This window comes from Delphinapterus leucas, chromosome 4 (genome assembly GCF_059928025.1).
Source record: "Delphinapterus leucas isolate spDelLeu-1000000601 "Yukka" chromosome 4, BTC_Dleu_Yukka2, whole genome shotgun sequence".
In the NCBI taxonomy this organism is placed as follows: domain Eukaryota; kingdom Metazoa; phylum Chordata; class Mammalia; order Artiodactyla; family Monodontidae; genus Delphinapterus; species Delphinapterus leucas.
The window spans coordinates 78011836-78033387 of record NC_143132.1 but is presented as its reverse complement, the minus strand read 5'-3'; the positions used below and the strand labels follow the sequence as shown (position 1 = coordinate 78033387).

General features: G+C 39.1%; 1 pseudogene; it reads left to right on the top strand.

The window, feature by feature from the left end:
• Positions 1–73: 73 nt before the first annotated feature.
• LOC149749362 (TP53-regulated inhibitor of apoptosis 1 pseudogene) overlaps positions 74–21552 on the top strand; it is a 40339-nt pseudogene continuing 18860 nt past the window's right edge.

The following is a 21552-nucleotide window of genomic DNA, read 5'->3' as shown; positions in this document are numbered from 1 at the left end:
TTGTCCGTCTGTCTGTCTGCCTGCCTGTCTATCCTTTGGCCTTATTTTTACTGAGGTAGAGGAAAAAATACTGAAAGAAACATTAGAGAGATTCAAATATTGATACTTCTAATCCTGAAACAAAGTATCATTATTTTCTTATTTTAGCCAATCTAAAGACCAGGAATATTCACCTCATTTGGTACACAAGATACTCGCAGATTTAATATGTTATTTGATTGAGGTCAGAATGAGTGTGCTTTGGAACAGGGACTAGACTGCAGATATTCCTAATGTCTAATTTAATGACCTTCCCATGGAGCTCAGCAATGACCTCCTCAGGACTGCAGGCTGGAATGCAGATCACCCTGATTTTATGTGGGAACAGCACTGCAGATGGTGGGCTATGGCACGTTCCCCTTTAAACTCAGTGTTAAATATCACCTTTCAATTATATATATTGATTCAGCAAATGAAATATCTTCTATCAAAACGGTTTAATGATTTTTTTTAAAGAAGTAAGTTTGTTCTTTTATGGACTGACATTAGATGGCATGAAAACAATTTAGTACCTTAGATTTATAAATAACTTTACAGCATAACATAGATATGGTATTTACATATATAAATGTGTTTTCCTGTTAATAGTTGTAATCACATGATGAAAAAAATGCATTCCTATTGGCAAGGCAGTTTCAGCTTCAATTAGGGGTACCAAAAGATTCCAGTTCTTATTCCTTAAAATTTAGGTGTTAGACCCATCAAAATGACATGGTTGATAAAATCACTGCCAGAAAAAGAAAAAGCAGTGAAAATGGTTAATCCTTGATATACTATTAAGGCACTTTTTTTTTTTTTAAGATCTTTTTTGGAGTATAATTGCTTTACAATGGTGTGTTAGTTTCTGCGTTATAACAAAGTGAATCAGTTATACATATACATATGTTCCTATATCTCTTCCCTCTCGCCTCTCCCTCCCTCCTACTGTTAAGTGGGGCTTTGGACTGAATTGTCATTTCAAAGTCCCACTTTGGACTGAATTGTCATTTCTTTCTTTTTTTTGAGCAGTTCTAACCATTTGTATGGATTGGTACTTCATGACTTTTATTCTTTCTTAGAGGTCTTCTGAAGTGCATGGAAACAAAATTTTTTAACTTTAAGGCTTTTTTTTAAGAGAAGTTTTGGCTTCATAGCAAAATTGAGAGAAAAATACAGAGACCACAGATGCTTAGCTTCCCTCATTATCAAACCTCCCCCTCCAGAGTGCTACATTTGTTACAACGGAGGAACCTATGTTGATACATCATTATCACCCAAAGTCCACAGCTTACATTAGGGTTCACTCTTGTGTTGTACATTTTATGAGTTTGGACAAACGTATAACGACATGTCCACCATTATGGTATCATAACGAGTAGTTTCACTGCCCTAAAAATCCTGTGTTTCACCTATTTATCCCTCCCTCCCAAAAACTCCTGCCAGCAACTTTTACTGTCCGGCAATTTTTTTAAATTGTCTCCATAATTTTGCCTTTTTGAAAATGTCATATAGCTAGAATCACAGTGTACAGTCTTTTCAGGTGGACTTCCTTCACTTAGTAGTGCACATACATTTAAATTTCCTCCATGTCTTTATGGCTTAATATTTTTTTTTAACACTGAATAATACTCTATTCTCAGGACATAACCAGTTTATTTGTTCATTTCCTATTGAAAGACATCTTGGTTGCTTCCAAGTTTTGACAGTTATGAATGAAGGTGCTATAAACATCTGTGTGCAAGTTCTCACGTGGACATAAATTTTCTACTCCTTTGGGTAAATACCAAAGAGTGTGATTGCTGGATTGTATGATAAGAATATGTTTAAGTTTGTAGGAAACTGCCTAATTGTGTTCCAGGGTTGCTATGCCTTCCTATCAGCAGTGAATGAGACTTCCTGCTGTTCCACATCTTCACCAGCATTTGGTGGTGGTAGTGTTCTGGATTTTGGCCATTTTAAAAGGTGTGTAGTGGTATCTCGATGTCTTAATTTGAACATCCCTAATGACCTAAGTGGAGTATCTTTTCATATGTATATTCTTCATCTGTATATCCCTTTTGTGAGATGTCTGTTAAGGTCTTTGGCTGATTTTTTCATCAGTCTGTTCTCTCAACTCTGAACACTTGAAAGTTCTTAAGAATTCCAAAACTACTTTTTAAAAAAAGAATAAAATGTATCTATTGTAATTATCAAAGGGCCTTTATAAATCTAAAGTGCAGTATGGAGAGTTAGTTATTTTGTTTTCCCATATCTTGAGACATTGTCTCTTTTTCTCATTCTAGGAATTACTTTATCCTAACTTATCAATTAATTCAATGATCAAAGAACCCAAAGACTAAAATTTTCAAAAAGGAAGAATGGTGGAATTGTCCAAAACTATGCTGTCTAATGTGGTAACTACTAGACATATAGGACTACTAAGTACTTAAAATGTGGCTATTCAAAACTGAGAAGTGCTATAAGTACAGATTGCACATTAGATTTCAGAGATTTAGAATAAAAATAAACAATATAAAATAGTTCACTGATAATTTTGATGCAGATATGTGTTAAAAGATGTTACAGGTTAAATAAAATCTATTACTAAAATTAATTTTACCTCTTTTTATATTGTATGTGCCTACTTAAATCTGGAAAACTTAAATTTATGGAAGTGGCTTTCATTATAGTTTTATTGGACAACTGGCTTAGAAAGATGATGCAGTAAAAAGACTGGAGGGTGATTAAATGAATTTACTATTGTATAATTATCCAGTTTTCCTACTGTGTTGCTCAAAGCTTTTGCATCATCTTTCAAGAACGTATAGGATAATATGAGAGACATTTATCTTTGTAGTCTGCTTTTAGTTTTTTTATAAGAATTCAGATTTTAAAAAAAATTTTCTCCTCATAATGCCCAAGAGATTAAAATTGACAGAGGAAGATGTTTCAAAATTGTTAAATCAGAAGATAACTATAGAGAGTGCCACCTGGGACTCTAGCGATGGTGGTGGAATGAATTGTCTAAGTTAAATCTCAGACTGAGTCTTTGTGTGATGATATCTTAGATGAACTTTCTCAAACAAAAGGCTCAATGGTTGAGCAATATAGTTCTAAGGATGAAAAAGGATATATGGTACTCTTATATAGTTAATTATTAAACAGGTAAATTTCATCATGTAAATTTGGGGACAAGAGCCTGACCAATTCTATTTTTCTAAAAGGACATGTGACAGTATTCTTTAGCTCTAATGATTCTTGTCACCAAAATTTACCCAATATGCTTCACGAGTGGACAAATACTGAAGGTGGGTATGTATTGAAGGTATTGATAAATTGGAAGAAACTAGATGATGTAGAAATTTAACTCCCTGAATTGATCATTCTAATTGGTGTTTATGAATTTAAAAATAAAAATATTTTGCAATTTTGGAGCAATGAATATGGTCATCCTCTCTCAACAAAACCATAAGCCATCAAATGTTATAATTATTTTTAAGTATTGCAAATAATGATGCAAATACAAGATGAACAATCAGAAGTAATGGTAAGCTAGAACATATCAGAGATGTATTTGAAATCCGTATATACAGGATGGTTATTTCCCAGGTTGCAGTGATAGTTCGTGAGCAGTTAATTGCATTCAGAGGATATTTCTCATTTTGTGTACACATACCTCTAACGTCATGAAAACAAAGAACACAATTTTAGGTTTACTATATTTAAGTTCTTATTAAAATTTCTGACGATGTTTTTCACTCTTCACTTCTGTACTTCATAAAGTTACTAAAATATTTTTAAAAGAAATTAGATGCAGATGATATTGGACAATGACTTTTTGCTGTTACACTGTTAGTTATTAGAACAACTTAACTAAACATACAGGACACCAAAGACTTACTGTTGATTAAACATGCTTGGATTATCTAAAATTTGCGTAGGACTTCTGAGATCCAGGGACTATATTTCTGTGTTTTGGTGCCCTGTCCAAAGTTTCTAGAAGGTAACCCAGGGATTATAGTTGGTATACAAGACACTGCTGATAGCAAAATAAAAGTATGAAATGATTGTATGTGTGTGGCGGGGTATACACTGGAGCCTTCCTGACTCAGGAATCTTGAGTCAGGACACCCGTAGACTGGCAGGAGACAGTATTCACTCTCCCTTCAACAATTCTTTCTCTTTTCATATTCCACAGTCCTCTTACTAGGTAAACTGAACATAGGATACGTCCAGCCTTGAGTATAGATTTCCCAGCATCCTCTTTGTAACTATAAAGGCCTTAGTATTTATTATTAGTTTATTATTATTTTTCTGAATTCAAGGCTTTTTTTTTTTTTCTGGTGCTTCAGACTCATTCCAAAAATGGTTATGCACATGTATAGATTTTCATGGAGATACAAAGAGAGAGTGGAGAGAACAACGGACCGAAGTCTGATGACTGCGGCCCGATGCTTAATTTTCTGCACCACAGTTTCAGCATCTGTAAAATGAGGAGTGTGAACCCCTAACTTGTTACTATTTCAGTAATTTCCTTTAGGAGAGAGCTGAAGGATGGCATAAAGCAGCTCCGCCAATATAGGTATGAGGTTGTAGTTTTAAGACAAATTACAGTGTGAAAACTCAACAAATGTGTGTATGGGTATATATGTATATATATATAATATATGTATAATACATATACATTTTCAGATAATAGTGGTTCATTAAAGTTGTGCTCTTATTTTTTATTTTTATTATTTTTTTAAAAATGTATTTATTTTTGGCTGCTTTAGAGTCAGTGTTGGGTGTGTGCTTGAAATTTATGAGATTTGTAACTCCTCACACTGATCCTGAACCTACGTGCTAAGTGAGTGGCAAGTACTGGCAGGTAAATTTCTCTTTTGTGATTCTGATCAGAATTCTAGGCCTTGGATCTTGGAGGGACAGCATTTTGTAATTCGAGTAAAATTTAGATACAGTGGGCCAAAAGATGAGAAGAAATTTCTAGCAAAGAGAGCTTGGCTTACAGAACCATATATAGTAAATGAAGAATTTTATGGAAGTTTAATTCATCTGGCATTTGCTCTATGATTTGGGGAGTACCACCATTTTATCTGTAAAAGAAGTTATGATGATTTTGAATATTGGTTTCATATTCCTAAACTCTAGGTACTGTCTTTTACAAGTTGATCATTCTGCCCTACCATATTTTAGCTAAGTTCGCATTAGCTGTATTCAATTTTTTTTCCAACTTACCAATACCTTCCTAATACTACTCTGCTCCATTAATGAGTAAAAATTAGAGAAAGTACTTGAAAGCACTCACTATGTCTAGGGTACAGAAAAGCTGGAATTTTAAATGAGAGTTTAAGGAGAAAGAAGACAAAGATCAACCCATTGCCAGATTCTGGGCTGTGAAATGAATAGAAATTCTGCTGTATCATTCCACAGGGCCTCCTGCCAAATACGTTTTGGATATGTTCAGAATGTTTGCTCTCAAGAGTTCTAGAATTACAGTGGCATCAAGGTATATTATATTTGGTATATTATAGCAAATTTTGGTATTCATAAATACCCAACAGGAAGGTTATAAAAGAATGTTCTTGGAAATCCATTTTTGTGAATCTCGCCCAGGCAGGAGAAACCAAGCCCTTGGAAAAAGATTTCTAAGTTCAATACTATTCTCAGGCCACTGAGAGGTGTGTGGGTGTGTGGATTTGAGTGCACATGTTTTTTTGTTTTTTTCTTTTACTACTTTTAAGATAGGGGCATCTCAGTGTCCTTTTCCCTTCTTGCCTTTTGCTTCTTCAGAGACCTGGAGGTGTTTTACCTTAAGTGATGTACTTGTAAGCGGCACAAACTTTCAGCAAAATGCTGTGAATGTTGTTTTTGGAACATTCCTATTTCCCTGCCTGTTCCCCTCTCTTCCTTCCTACTGGAGACACCCACATCGTGTTCCATTCTCCACTCAAACCTGATGTTCCTAGGTGAGTGGTAATTCCCTCTACAATGGATAGGGCACCAGGGTTATTTGCACATGGCCAGGTGTTCCAAGCCATTCCTTGGAGATAGTGGCCTGACACTTCATTCCTATTGACCCTCACCCTCAGACTCGTGATACCTTCAAGAGTCACATGCAGGGCAAGGAGTCACATCTAAGAGTAGTCTCACCCAGGCCCAGCAGAAGGCATCATAATGTCCCATGGTTGGCTGGTATTCAATCAGGATTTGGCAATCAATGGGTGTTTTGTCTTCTTAGATACTGCCCTTCTTCTTCCCTCTTATAATATCCTATCCATGAGTACAGAACATAGCTTGGCTGCCTCTCCTCTCCATCTTTCATCTCCTTAGCCTCATTACTTCTTGTCCTGGGGTACAATACCACAGTCTTTGCTCATCATCACAGCCTCTGTAACACTTTGACCTCCCTGGATGAGGGTAGCAGGGGTGTGAATGTCTGCCTCTCTCCCCTGATTGTAATGCATTCTTTCCTTCCCTGAGGAAAACACTCCCCTGTCTCTTGGCTGAAAGCCTATTTTCTTATGAACCCGGCTCCAATGATTTCCATGGTACTCTTATGCAATACCAGGCTCTCCTCCTTGTGTTGAATGGGTCGGTGCATTCCTGGTGAGAAAACAGAGATAGTAAACTCCGTTAAGGTGTGAGAATCTGAAAAGGTAGGCTGAGCTCAACAAAGATCTGCACAGAGGTAGCATGTAGGCTTTGGTGCTATGAAGACTCCCTTTGTGCTTCCTGTCCAAGGGGTTGCTCAGCTACCCTTGATAGTTTCTGATCTGTGCAAGGCACTGTGGGAAATTCATGGTTGAGAAGGACACAGCACTATGATCTTAGAAGTGGAGTCCAAAAAGAGCTTAGGAATCGTCTAGTCTAAGTTCCTCATTTTATGGAGTAGGAAACTGATGTCCAGGCAGGAAATAGGACTGTCCAGCATCTCACAGCAGGGCTGCATCCAACTAGCCAATAGCAAGGAAGAACCTTCCCTTCCCACTTTCAGTGCAACACAACCCAGTGTCTACTTCAAAAAGGTCTCTTTTCCATACCACAGCAAGGCCCTTGCTCTTGTTCTTATTCTTTTCGTTTTTCTCCCTCTCAATAGAACATGGCAATTAATAATTTTGGATGCTGCTTACAAGTCGATCTTTCTCTAGCTCTCTATTTGCTTTACTGTTTTCCCACCCCCATGCTTTTGTTTAGCCATAAAGACTCCTGACCTGAAGCACTCTCTGTAATTCATATAATAGGGGTATTAGAACCAGTTATGACTTCGATGTTCTCAGGGCTATGCAAAGCAGGCCTTGCTGCCTCTGCCACTTGGTTGGCTCTTTTGGGTTTTTGTTTTTTTAATTTGTTTTTGAATGCAAAGACACACTGTGGTGCTTGGATAAAGAATGAACATTTCTGCTTACACAAAATTTCTTTTTAAGGAAAAAATATGTAGCCAGTTCCATTGCCTATCTAGCAATGGAAAACCTAGGTTCTCCTTGACCAGTTTTGGATAACATCTCTCACGCTATCAAGAAATCAGTGTTCTGGATTCACTTCATTATAAAGCAGAAACTAACAACAACAACAACAACTATATATATATATAAAAGAAATGTTAGGGGGATAAAGAATGAGGCAGATATATATGTATCTATGTGTAAAAATTTACAAGAATAACTTATGTGAAAAAAGCAAGGTATAGAAGATTGTGTGTAATATTATGTATGTATGTATGTTATATGTATATACACAGATATATACGTGTAGGCACGTATATGTATACACACACCCACGTTCACGGACAACTATTAAAGGAGTCCATAAAAAACTGGTAATGGAATTCTCTGGTGGTCCAGTGTTTAGGACTCGGCACTTTCTCTGCCAGGGCCCCGGGCCTGGGTTCAATTCCTAGTTGAGAAACTAAGATCCTGCAGGTCAAGTGGCACGGCCAAAAAAAGAAAGAAACAAACTGGTAATGGTGTTTGCCTTTGAGAAGGAGTGTGGAGTGGCCGGAAAAGAGCATGGGAGGAGAGAAATATACTTTTCATTGTATATAACTTTGTATTCTAGAATTTTGTACCATGTGCCTATATTACCTGTTCAATAATAAATAAATAGATAGATTTTAAAAATCAGTGTTCTGCACTGAAGAGTGTGTACACGGAATATGTGTTGAATGGAAGGGTGAATGACAGCTAGGCTCTGCAGTCTGACCCCTATATTCTCATCTTGACTTCACTACTCATCACCTGGTGACCTTGAAAAAATTATTTAACTTCTCTGCCCGATTTTCCTTATGTGTAAAATGGGGTAGTTGTGATCCCTCATTACTCTGTTAATGCCTGCCAAGTATTTTTTTAAAGCCTAAGCGTGGTGAATTGTCTCTATGTATCAATTTTATTTTATATTTTCAATAGAAAACGTCTCTAGCTCTGTCATAGGTGAGTCCTGAGCACCTGCCAGGTTAAGGCTCCTAGTCTGAATTTCTAAGTTTGGCAAAGGGTTTTCTCTGAGAAAGATCCTCCACATTTTGTAAGGAAAGCACTAGGCGTTTTTTCTCCATTCATGTTCAGAGACATCACATAAATCCCAGTCTGGGATGATGAAGAGATAATAGAGATAGAAATGGGAGGAGCTGTACTACAGGGAGTAGGGACAACACAGACAGGAGAGTCCAGAGCCTGGGTTCTGATGCTCCTTCTGCTATGAACTCACAGGAATCCTTGGACAAGACACGGCAGTCTCAGTCATTCCCATCTCTAAGAAAGTACAGAGCTCTAAGTTTTCTTCTATCATTAGTATTCTAGACACATATAGTTCTCCACGAGGTAACCCACCATTTGAGAAAGATAACGAGGACTTGACTACATCCTGACATTACATAGCTAAAATTAAGAGACCATAAAAATTAATACTGTTTAGGAAAAATCCGTGGGAGGTGCTAATGGGAATCGCTGGGATAAAAACAAAGATTTGTGCAATAGCTAGAGGTATTTTCCATGACAATAACCCCTCATACCATGCTTTTCGCAGCTGAGACACCCTTTTCTAATCTCTCAGGAAATAGAAGAGACAAGGTCAACACAAGGGAAAAGAAGTGGCAATAGAAGTGTTCTAGATTATTCATACACATACAGAAATATTACCAAGAAAAACAAAGCTAAAGAAAATCTGGTGAAAGTCCTTATGATTTAGATTCATTGCAAAAATAAGTATTAAATCTTTCTATTTTTCACATACATTAATACAAACTTTTCTAAGAAATTTCATATAAATGATCTCTTTTGACTTCCACAATCCTGCAAAATAGGCAGAGCGAATATTATCCGCTATAGTTTATGGTTGAGAAAGCTGAGCTTCTGAGAAGTTATACACATGCCCAGGTTCACAAAGCTACTTTGTGGTAGAATCAGAGGTCACACCAAGTCTTTCCATCCTAGTTCAAAGCTTTTCTCCATATCTCTAAATAAGCAAGTAATTTTTCAGTGGGTCACTCCCCTTGGGCTTAACTCCTACAGATCCAGGAAGCTGAAGCCTGTGGTCTTATGCCAGGCAGTTTCGGAATCTATCATCCACAGATTATATTCAATGAACCCAGACCCCAGTTGGAGGGATAACCCTTCAATTGCTGGCCATTACCAACAGATAAAGTCCATCTACAGTCTGTCACTGGTTTATTCTTTAAGTCTAATGTCATCCAACCAAGCTTAAGTATCCAACATTCTCTGCTAGAATGTAATCTTCACTAGGCAGGGTTCTTTGCATTGTTCACTGATGAATCCTAATACAGCAGTCACTCAATAACTTTGTAGAATGAACAAACAATCCTTGAATCTTCATACTTCCGTGCACTGCTATGCTATTCTCTCCAACAGAATGTCTTGAGCCCTCCCTCACGCATCTCAGCCTACATCTAGGGCTAACTATCTTTCAAGTATTAAATCAAGCATCACCTCCCCAACAAGGTTTCCTTGATTATCCATCATGGAAATGACTCTATAGCACTTAGTTGCATTCCTGTGTCCATGATACAGTATGGAGGACTTCTGCTATTCAGTTTGATTTTTCTTTTTTGGCCGGGGGTTGTTTCTGAACGCTAAAACAGCATTTTAATTGTTGTGATGTAGAACATAAACAATACTTCCCTTATCCTCTGGGAGAAAAAATGGAAAAGAAAACAGAAAACAAAGCAAATATATTTCCAATTACACTACCTATCTGTCAAAAATGCCTTTTAAAAAAAACAGGTACTTTTTTTTTAATAGCCTTATAGGTCTTTATTTTTTTTAACATTTTTATTGGAGTATAATTGCTTTACAATGGCGTGTTAGTTTCTGCTGTATAACAAAGTGAATCAGCTATACGTATACATATATCCCCATATCTCCTCTCTCTTAGATCTCCCTCCCACACTACCTATCCCACCCCTCTAGGTGGTCACAAAGCACCAAGCTGATCTCCCTGTGCTATGTGGCTGTTTCCCACTAGCTGTCTATTCTACATTTGGTAGTGCATATATGTCCATGCCACTCTCTCACTTCATCCCATATTACCCTTCCCCCTCCCCGTGTCCTCAAGTCCATTCTCTACGTCTGCGTCTTTATTCCTTTCCTGCCCTTAGGTTCAAGAGAACCATTTTTTGTTAGACTCCATACATATGTGTTAGCATACAATATTTGTCTTCCTCTTTCTGACTTGCTTCAATCTGTATGACAGACTCTAGGTCCATCCACTTCACTCCAAATAACTCAGTTTCTTTTCCTTTTATGGCTGAGTAATATTCCATTGTATATATGTGCCACATCTTCTTTATCCATTCATCTGTCGATGGACACTTAGGTTGCTTCCATGTCCTGGCTATTGTAAATACTGCTGCAGTGAACATTGTGGTACATGACTCTTTTTGAATTATGGTTTTCTCTTGGTATATGCCGCATAGTGGGATTGCTGGGTCGTATGGTAGTTCTATTTTTAGTTTTTTAAGGAACCTCCATACTGTGCTCCATAGTGGCTGTATCAATTTACATTCCCACCAACAGTGCAAGAGGGTTCCCTTTTCTCCACACCCTCCCCAGCATTTATCGATTTTTTGATGATGGCCATTCTGACCAGTGTGAGGTGATACCTCATTGGAGTTTTGATTTGCATTTCTCTAATGATTAGTGATGTTAAGCATCCTTTCGTGTGTTTCTTGGCAATCTGTGTATCTCCTTTGGAGAAATGTCTGTTTAGGTCTTCTGCCCATTTTTAGATAGGATTTTTTGGTATTTTTGATATTGAGCTGCATGAGCTGCTTGTATATTTTGGAGATTAATCCTTTGTCAGTTGCTTCATTTGCAAATATTTTTTCCCATTCTGAGGGTTATCTTTTCGTCTTGTTTATGGTTTCCTTTGCTGTGCAAAAGCTTTTAACTTTCATTAGGTCCAATTTGTTTATTTTTACTTCCATTTCTCTAGGACATGGTTCAAAATGATCTTGCTGTAATTTAAGTCATAGAGTGTTCTGCCTATGTTTTCCTCTAAGAGTTTTATAGTGTCAGGCCTTACATTTAGGTCTTTAATCCATTTTGAGTTTATTATCATGTATGGTGTTAGGGAGTGTTCTAATTTCATTCTTTTACATGTAGCTGTCCAGTTTTCCCAGCACCACTTATTGAAGAGGCTGTCTTTTTCCATTGTATATTCTTGCCTCCTTTGTCAAAGATAAGGCGACCACATGTGCATGGGTTTATCTCTGGGCTTTCTATACTGTTCCATTGATCTATATTTCTGTTTTTGGGCCAGTACCTTATTGTCTTGATTACTGTTGCTTTGTAGTATAGTCTGATATCAGGGAGCCTGATTCCTCCATCTCCATTTTTCTTTCTCAAGATTGCTTCCGCTATTCAGGGTCTTTTGTGTTTGCATACAAATTGTGAAATTTTTTGTTCTAGTTCTGTGAAAAATGCCAGTGGTAGTTTGATAGGGATTGCATTGAATCTGTAGATTGCTTTAGGTAGTAGAGTCATTTTCACATTGTTGATTCTTCCAATCCAAGGACATGGTATATCTCTCCATCTGTTGGTATCATCTTTAACTTCTTTCATCAGGGTCTTATAGTTTTCTGCATACAGGTCGTTGGTCTCCTAAGGTAGGTTTATTCCTATTTATTCTTTTCATTGCAATGGTAAATGGGAGTTTTTCCTTAATTTCTCTTTCAGATTTTTCATCCTTAGTGTATAGGAATGCAAGAGATTTCTTTGCATTAATTTTGTATCCTGCTACTTTACCAAATTCATTGATTAGCTCTAATAGTTTTTTGGTAGCATCTTTCGGGTTCTCTATGTATAGTATCATGCCATCTGCAAACAGTCACAGTTTTACTTCTTCTTTTCTGTTTTGGATTCCTTTTATTTCTTTTTCTTCTCTGATTTCTGTGGCTAAAACTTCGAAAACTATGTTGAATAATAGTGGTGAGAGTGGGCAACCTTGTCTTGTTCCTGATCTTACTGGAAATGGTTTCAGTTTTTCACCATTGAGAACGATATTGGCTGTGGGTTTGTCGTATACGGCCTTTATTATGTTGAGGTAAGTTCCCTCTATGCCTACTTTCTGGAAGGTTTTTATCATAAATGGGTGTTGAATTTTGTTGAAAGCTTTTTCTGCGTGTATTGAGATTATCGTGTGGTTTTTATCCTTCAATTTGTTAATATGGTGTATCACATTGATTGATTTGTGTATATTGAAGAATCCTTGCATTCCTGGGATAAACCCCACTTGATCATGGTGTATGATCCTTTTAATGTGCTGTTGGATTCTGTTTGCTAGTTTTTTGTTGAGGATTTTTGCGTCTATGTTCTTCAGTGATATTGGCCTGTAGTTTTCTTTCTTTTTGACATCTTTGTCTGATTTGGGTATCAGGGTGATGGTGGCCTCGTAGAACTACTTTAGGAGTGTTCCTCCCTCTGCTATGTTTTGGAAGAGTTTGAGAAGGATAGGTGTTAGCTCTTCTCTAAATGTTTGATAAAATTCACATGTGAAGCCATCTGGTTCTGGACTTTTGTTTGTCAGAGGAGTTTTAAACACAGTTTCAATTTCAGTGCTTGTGCTTGGTCTGTTTATAATTTCTATTTCTTCCTGGTTCAGTCTTGGAAGGTTATGCTTTTCTAAGAATATGTACATTTCTTCCAGGTTGTCCATTTTATTGGCATATAGTTGCTTGTAGTAATCTCTCATGACCCTTTGTATTTCTGCAGTGTCAGTTGTTACTTCTCCTTTTTCATTTCTAATTCTATTGATTTGAGTCTTCTCCCTTTTTTTCTTGATGAGTCTGGCTAATGGTTTATCAATTTTGTTTATCTTCTTAGAGAACCAGCTTTTAGTTTTATTGATCTTTGCTATTGTTTCCTTCATTTTCCTTTTCTTTTATTTCTGATCTGATCTTTATGATTTCCTTCCTTCTGCTAACTTTGGGAGTTTTTTTTCGTTGTTTATCTTTTTTCTCTAGTTGCTTTAGGTTGCTTATTTGAGGTTTTTCTTGTTTTTGAGGTAGGATTGTATTGCTATAAATGTCCCTCTTAGAACTGCTTTTGTTGCACCCCATAGGTTTTGGGTCATCGTGTTTTCATTGTCATTTGTTTTTAGGTCTTTTTTGATTTCCGCTTTGATTTCTTCAGTGATCTCTTTGTTATTTAGTAGTGTATTGTTTAGCCTCTATGTGTTGGTATTTTTTACAGTTTTTTTCCTCTCACTGATATCTAGTCTCATAGCATTGTGGTCAGAAAAGATACTTGATATGATTTCAGTTTCCTTAAATTTACCAAGGCTTGATTTGTGACCCAAGATATGATCTATTCTGGTGAATGTTCCATGAGCACTTGAGAAGAAAATGTATTCTGTGGTTTTAGGATGGAATGTCCTATAAATATCAATTAAGTCCATCTTGTTTAATGTGTCATTTAAAGCTTGTGTTTCCTTATTTATTTTCATTTTGGATGATCTGTCCATTGGTGAAAGTGGGGTGTTAAAGTTCCCTACTATTATTGTGTTATTGTTAATTTCCCCTATGGCTGTTAGCATTTGCCTTATATATTGAGGTGCTCCCATGTTGGGTGCATAAATATTTGCAATTGTTATATCTTCTGCTTGGATTGATGCCTTGATCATTATGTAGTGTCCTTCCTTGGTTCTTGTAATAGTCTTTATTTTAAAGACTATTTTGTCTGGTATGAATATTGCTACTCTAGCTTTCTTCTGATTTCCATTTGCATGGAATATCTTTTTCCATCCCCTCACTTTCAGTCTGTATGTGTCCCTAGGTCTGAAGTGGGTCTTTTCTAGACAGCATATACACGGGTCTTATTTTTGTATTCATTCAGCCAGGCTATGTCTTTTGGTTGAAGCATTTAATCCATTTACATTTAAGGTAATTATTGATATGTATGTTCCTATTCCGATTTTCTTAATTGTTTTGGGTTTGTTATTGTAGGTGTTTTCCTCCTCTTGTATTTCTTGCCTAGAAAATTTCCTTCAGGATTTGTTTTAAAGCTGGTTTTGCGGTGCTGAATCCTCTGAGCTTTTGCTTGTCTGTGAAGGTTTTAATTTCTGCATTGAATCTGAATGATATCTTTGCTGGGTAGAGTAATCTTTGTGGTAGGTTTTCCCCTTTCATCACTTTAAGTATGTCCTGCCACTCCCTTCTGGCCTGCAGAGTTTCTGCTGAAAGATCAGCTGTTAACCTTATGGGAATTCCCTTGTATGTTATTTGTTGCTTTTCCCTTGCTACTTTTAATATTTTTTCTTTGTATTTAATTTTTGATAGTTTGATTAATATATGTCTTGACATGTTTCTCCTTGGATTTATCCTGTATGGGACTCTCTGTGCTTCCTGGACTTGACTGACTATTTCCTTTCCCGTGTTAGGGAAGTTTTCAACTATAACCTCTTCAAATATTTTCTCAGACCCTTTCTTTTTCTTTTTTTCTTCTGGGAACTGTATAATTTGAATGTTGCTGCATTTAATGTTGTCCCAGATGTCTCTGAGACTGTCCTCAATTCTTTTCATTCTTCTTTCTTTATTCTGCTCTGTGGTAGTTATTTCCGCTATTTTATCTTCCAGGTCACTTATCCGTTCTTTTGCCTCAGTTATTCTGCTATTGATCCCTTCTAGAGAATTTTTGATTTCATTTATTGTGTTGTTCATCATTGTTTGTTTGCTCTTTAGTTCTTCTAGGTCCTTTTTAAACATTTCTTGTATTTTCTCCATTCTACTTCCATGATTTTGGATCATCTTTACTATCATTACTCTGAATTCTTTTTCAGGTAGACTGCCTATTTCCTCTTCATTTGCTTGGTCTGGTGGGTTTTTACCTTGTTCCTTCATCTGCTGCATACTTCTCTGTCTTCTCATTTTGCTTAACTTACTGTGTTTGGGGTCTCCTTTTCGTAGGCTGCAGGTTCGTAGTTCCTATTGTTTTGGGTGTCTGCCCCAGTCAGTAAAGTTGGTTCAGTGGCTTGTGTAGGCTTCCTGGTGGAGGGGACTGGTGCCTGTGTTCTGGTGGGTGGGGCTGGATCTTGTCTTTGTGGTGGGCTGGGCCATGTCTGGTGTGTTTTGGGGTGTCTGCGAACTTAGTATTATTTTAGTCAGCCTCTCTGCTAATGGGTGGGGTTATGTTCCTCTCTTGCTAGTTGTTTGGCATGGGGCATCCAGCACTGGAGCTTGCTGGTTGTTGAGTGGAGCTGGGTCTTAGTGTTGAGATGGAGATCTTTGCGAGAGCTCTTGCCGACTGATATTCTGTGGGGCTGGGATGTCTCTGGTGGTCCAATGTCCAGAACTCGGGTCTCCCATCTCAGAGGTTCAGTCCTGACACCAGGCCAGAGCACCAAGACACTGTCAGCCACATGGCTCAGAAGAAAAGGGAGAGAAAAAGAAAGAAAAAGAAATACATAAATAATAAAAAGAATAAAATTATTAAAATTAAAAAATTATTAAAATAAAAAAAATTTAAGTAATTTAAAACAAAAAGAAGAGAGCAAGCAAACCAATAAACAAATCCACCAATAATAAAAAGAGCTAAAAATTATACTAAGATAAACTTAAAAATCAGAAACAGGGCTTCCCTGGTGGCGCAGTGGTTGAGAGTCCGCCTGCCGATGCAGGGGACGCAGGTTCGTGCCCCGGTCCGGGAAGATCCCACATGCCGCGGAGCGGCTGGGCCTGTGAGCCTGGAGCTGCGCGTCCGGAGCCTGTGCTCCGCAACAGGAGAGGCCACAACAGTGAGAGGTCCGTGTACCGCAAAAAAAAAAAAAAAAAAAAAAAATCAGAAACAAGTCAGTCACATACCCCAAGTCTACAGTTGCTCCCAAAGTCCACCTCCTCAATTTTGGGATGATTCATTGTCTATTCAGGTATTCCACAGATTCAGGATACATCAAGTTGGTCGTGGGGATTTAATCCACTGCTCCTGAGGCTGCTGGGAGAGATTTCCCTTTCTGTTCTTTGTTCGCACAGCTCCAGGGGTTCAGCTTTGGTTTTGGCCCCGCCTCTGCACGTAGGTTGCCCTCAGGCAACGCTTAGCCCTCAGTCGCCCAGACAGGAAGGGGTTAAAGCAGCAGCTGTTTAGGGGGTTCTGGCTCACTCAGGCCGTGGTGGGGTGGGGAGGGAGGGGTATGGAATGCGAGGCGAGCCTGCGGCGGCAGAGGCCAACATGACATTGCAACAGCCTGAGGCGCACCCTGTGTTCTCCCGGGGAAGTTGTCCCTGGATCACGGGACCCTGGCAGTGGCGGGCTGCACAGGCTCCCAGGAGGGGAGGTGTGGACGGTGACCCGTGCTCGCACAGAGGCTTCTTGGTGGCTGCAATAGCAGCCTTAGCGTCTCATGCCCATCTCTGGGGTCCACACTGATAGCTGTGGCTCGCGCCTGTCTCTGGAGCTCATTTAGGCAGTGCTCTGAATCCCCTCTCCTCACGCACCCCAAAACATGATCTCTTGACCCTTAGGCAGTTCCAGACCTTTTCCCGGACTCCCTCCCGGCTAGCTATGGTGCACTAGCCCCCTTCAGGCTATGTTCACGCAGCCAACCCCAGTCCTCTCCCCGGGATCTGACCTCCGAAGCCCGAGCTCGCCTCAGCTCCCAGCCCCCACCCGCCCTGGCGGGTGAGCAGACAAGCCTCTCAGGCTGGTGAGTGCTGGTCGGCACCAATCCTCTGTGTGGGAACCTCTCCGCTTTTCCCTCTGCACCCCTGTTGCCGCTGTCTCCTCCGTGGCTCTGAAGCTTCCCCCCCGCCCACCCCCTGTCTCCACCAGTGAAGGGGCTTCCTAGTGTGTGGAAACTTTTCCTCCTTCACAGCTCCCTCCCGAGGTGCAGGTCCTGTCCCTATCCTTTTGTCTCTGTTTTTTTCTTTTTTCTTTTGCCCTACCCGGGTACATGGGTAGTTTCTTGCCTTTTGGGAAGTCTGAGGTCTTCTGCCAGCATTCAGCAGGTGTTCTGTATGAGTTGTTCCACATGTAGATGTATTTCTGATGTATTTCTGGGGAGGAAGGTGATGTCCACATCTTATTCCTCTGCCATCTTTAAGGTCCCCCCTCTCCAGGTACTTCTTGACACAAGAAAGATAGAAAGATCATTCTTGCCTTAGAACCCTAAACATTAATTTTAGGATAGGCATCCATTCTGGTCAGTGTGTACCTTCTGAGTGGCCTGTGCTCGTTCTGTATGGGTTGTTAAATTGTTTGTATACATCCTCTTCTTTTATTCATGTTACCACAGTGTGCTCTGTGTTTTCCATTTCATGATCATATATCTCTTGAAAGTTCCTCCTGCATAGTGGCCATTTAATATTAAATTTTCTATCCCAACTCCTAAATAAAGTGCTTAAAACATAGGAAGTGTTTAATAAAAGTTTGATAGATTATTTTCTAAGTTATAAACACTGTGCAAGAAAGAAAAGCAGGTAATATGTTTTGCTTTCTCTGAATGGCTTTCCGTGTAAGGAACTAGAATGGTAAGGAGATATTAGAAAGGATATTTAAAATTTATCTTCATATGCATATATAACTTTTTCCTTAAAGGTTACCTTTTCAATCACACTATATGGGCGTTAACTGTGGTTCAGTTTCAATTATAGAAGGAAAAGAGCTGTGACAATGGGGTGACTCAATTTCTAGCTGGGAAAAAACTTCTTGGATTAGAAATCTAACCTGCTCTTTCCATCTTCACCTGGATTTCCTCCTGGAGTCTGAAGCTCCACTAACATGTACTCCAGCTTCTCCTTGATTGGCCATTGGCTTGCTAGACATGCTTCCTATTAAGGAAAAAAATGATTTAGTGTCAGCAAAGAATACTTTAAGCCCTTTAATGTGTACAGAGGTTTTTAGTATACACAGAATTTGCACTTTAAAAAATACAGATGGTCCCTGATTTAATGATGGTTTGACTTAACAGTTTTTTGACTTTTTGATGGTGTGAAAGTGATATGCATTCAGTAGAAACCATACTTCGGAATTTGAATAGTGACCTTTGACCCAAGCTAGTGATATGTGGTTCAATACTCTCTCTTGATTCTGGACAACAGCAATGAGCCACAGCTCTCAATCAGCCACATGATCAACAGAATAAACAACCCATACACTGACAACCATTCTGTACCCACACAACCATTCTTTTTTTCACTTTCAGTTCAGTATTCAACAAATTACGAGGTATTCAACACTTTATTATAAAGTAGGCTATGTGTTAGATGATTTTGCCCAAATCAGGCTAAGTGTTCTGAGCATGTTTAAGGCAGGTGAAGCTAAGCTATGTTAGGTCGGTTAGTTGTATTGAATGCATTTTCAGCTTACGCTATTTTCAACTTATGATGGGTTTATTAGGACGTAACCCTTTTGTGAGTCAAGGAAGATCTGTATAGCCAGGTTTAAAAAATAGTGTGATACATATTCATGTACTTACACCCCAGAAAGTATGATTGTTAACATTTTTTCAAATTTACTACAAACCTATACGTATGTATGTGTGTGTGTACATGTCAACCATTCCAACAAAGTTAAAGTCCCCTTTATCTTCCATCTGCAGGTCTATATATCTTTCTCCGTTACTTCCCCCGTTACCTTGGGCTAAAAACATTCTGTATCACAAATTTAGATCCAGTTAATTTTTATGTCGCTTTCCATAGTACAGATATGTATATTTCATAGACACATAATAATCATAAACATGATCATATGAGCTGCTACCGCTTATTGAGGTCTATTTTTACCTCCAGACTCTCTACCCTCATACAGTCCTGTAAAGTCAGTGATGGTATTGCCATGTTACAGATGAGGAAACAGAGCTTTGAATATTGGAAATAATTTGACCAAGACCATGCAGAGAGTAAGTAGAAAGACCATGATTGAAACACTGCTTTTTGTACTCTAAAATCTCTGTTCTTTCCTCTGCACCTTGCTGCCTCTTCTAAAATGACTGAATAAAATATGCGGCAATGCTACTGAACTTGGAAATACATATATTTTCAATGTGTTCCAGACTCTATGAGGTGTCTTTAGGAGCAGGATAGATGTGAATAAGACCTGCCCCTTGCCCTTTAGTTGCATATAGTCTAGAGTTTGGAGAGAAAGTAGTGGAAGATACAGAAGCATAAACAAATATCTATAAGAATTTTCAGAGTGAGATTGTGGTATGAACTACTTAGGAGAATCTAGCAAAAAAAGAAACACTTTTGATTGGAGATATCTGAGGCAATGTCAGAAAAGAAGCAGCATTTGGACTATCTTGTGTGGTAAACATCTCAAGCGAAACGATCAAGGCATGACAATATAGGAAGCCAGTTAACAGGTGGTTTCATTAGCCTGGGGACCTGAACGGGAACCTGCAGACCTGCAGTGTCACATTTGTATATGACCAGGAAAAAGAGACCACTGCATCTTCTTCAGGGCTTTTTTTTTTTTTTCTTTTTTCTGAAAGGATTACAGAAGTTTAGAAAAAGTCTGTTCACTTGGTACTTTACAGCTTAACCATTTAATAATTGCTAGTGGGGTTAGCCACCCTTTGGGACATTCAGAAAATTTCTCAGTTGCCTCGGGAGTAACTTGCAGTTTTAACACTTTACAGGTTATGGGGTGATGAGCAGGAACGCTCTAGTGCCTTGGGGTCAACGCCTTTTGGGGAGTGGTCCATGTAAGGAACGGCACCAAGAAACGGAGGAGAGCTTAAACAAGCTTTATTTGGGAACGCTCCCGGGCGAGGTTCACTGGTCTGAGAGAAAGGGGCCAGAGAAGTCGCGCCCGGGTGTGGGCGCGAACAAAATGTATAGGGGTGGGCTCAGGGGAGGTGCTTGCTGTGTGAAGCAGCCCTTTTTTGGTAATCTCTCGGGTGTTGCGGCAACGTCAGGTGTCGGGTTGCATCAGCCACTTTGGCGGGGGTTCCGTCTGGCTCCCTGGGCCCTTCCCCGGAAGTCTTGTGTGCTGAGGCTGGCTGATACAGGAATCATTTGATGTCCATAGAAACACCAGATACTACTGAGAAAATGACAAAATCATAGTGTACTGGCAATGGTGAGCTTATGAGGATACTGTTGCCCAGGTAATTCAAGTCAGTCTCCTAAGGTCTCACAGCCAGCCAGTGATCATCTGGAGTGACTTCCCAGGTGCTTCCCCACAGCCACAGCAAAACTCTTTCCATCACTCCACGGTAAAAACCTTCCTAATCGCTTCCCTGATTTTCCTGTGCAAAGCACGCTCCGGTTTGACTTGAGCTAAGCCATAGTACACTAGCAAGATCCTGAGAGTGAAAATTACTTCCCAGGTTATTCGATGAGGGCAACCTGCCCTCACTGCTCAGGTCTTCTGTGGTAAAGAGACAAGTCTGTTCTTTCCCAAACCTCCCTAGTGTTGGTAACCGCACCTGGGCCTCAGGGGAAAGGGCCTCTCCCAGTTATCTGATGAAATTAGCTTGTGCCACCACGCCCATATACTGCTGTTCCTAGAAGATTTTTATTGCAGAGAAGATGACACACAGGACGGTGACCACTGTGGGCCCAATTGGAAAGACAGTCCCATCAGAGCTAGATAATACCTGCATTCTTCAAAGGCCTTAAAGTATTCATGCTGCTTCAGTGCAGCCAAAGTCTGCCTTGAAAGGAGACCCAGAAAGCTTTTTTGCAGCAAAGTTAATCCCAGTGAAAGCTTCTTCAACTAAAGCAAGCTCTAGGGGTTGAGAAATAGACAAGTGAATTAAGCCGTAATGACTCAGCTCCTCTTTCCTCCCTGCCCTGGTCTACCAGCCAGGAATGTGGGGAGGAAATGAGTTAGGTCAAATTTATGCTTGAGCTCTACGAAGCAAAGATCTATCCACGCCTAAGGTGATTTTGCTAAAAAGTGCTATTTCTTTACAGAAAGTCTTCCCTAGCCCCTGGCTCCAGTAAGTAGGAATTTCACATGTATGAGTCTGGGAAGAATGTGAATGGAGAGGAAGGCATGGATGCCTATCAAAAGGCAATTGAGGTGTGGCTAAAGTAGCGGCTTTTGCACTAAAAGAAACTGGATGATTCACTATGTTAGATTAGACTCTCTACCATCAGACCCAGAA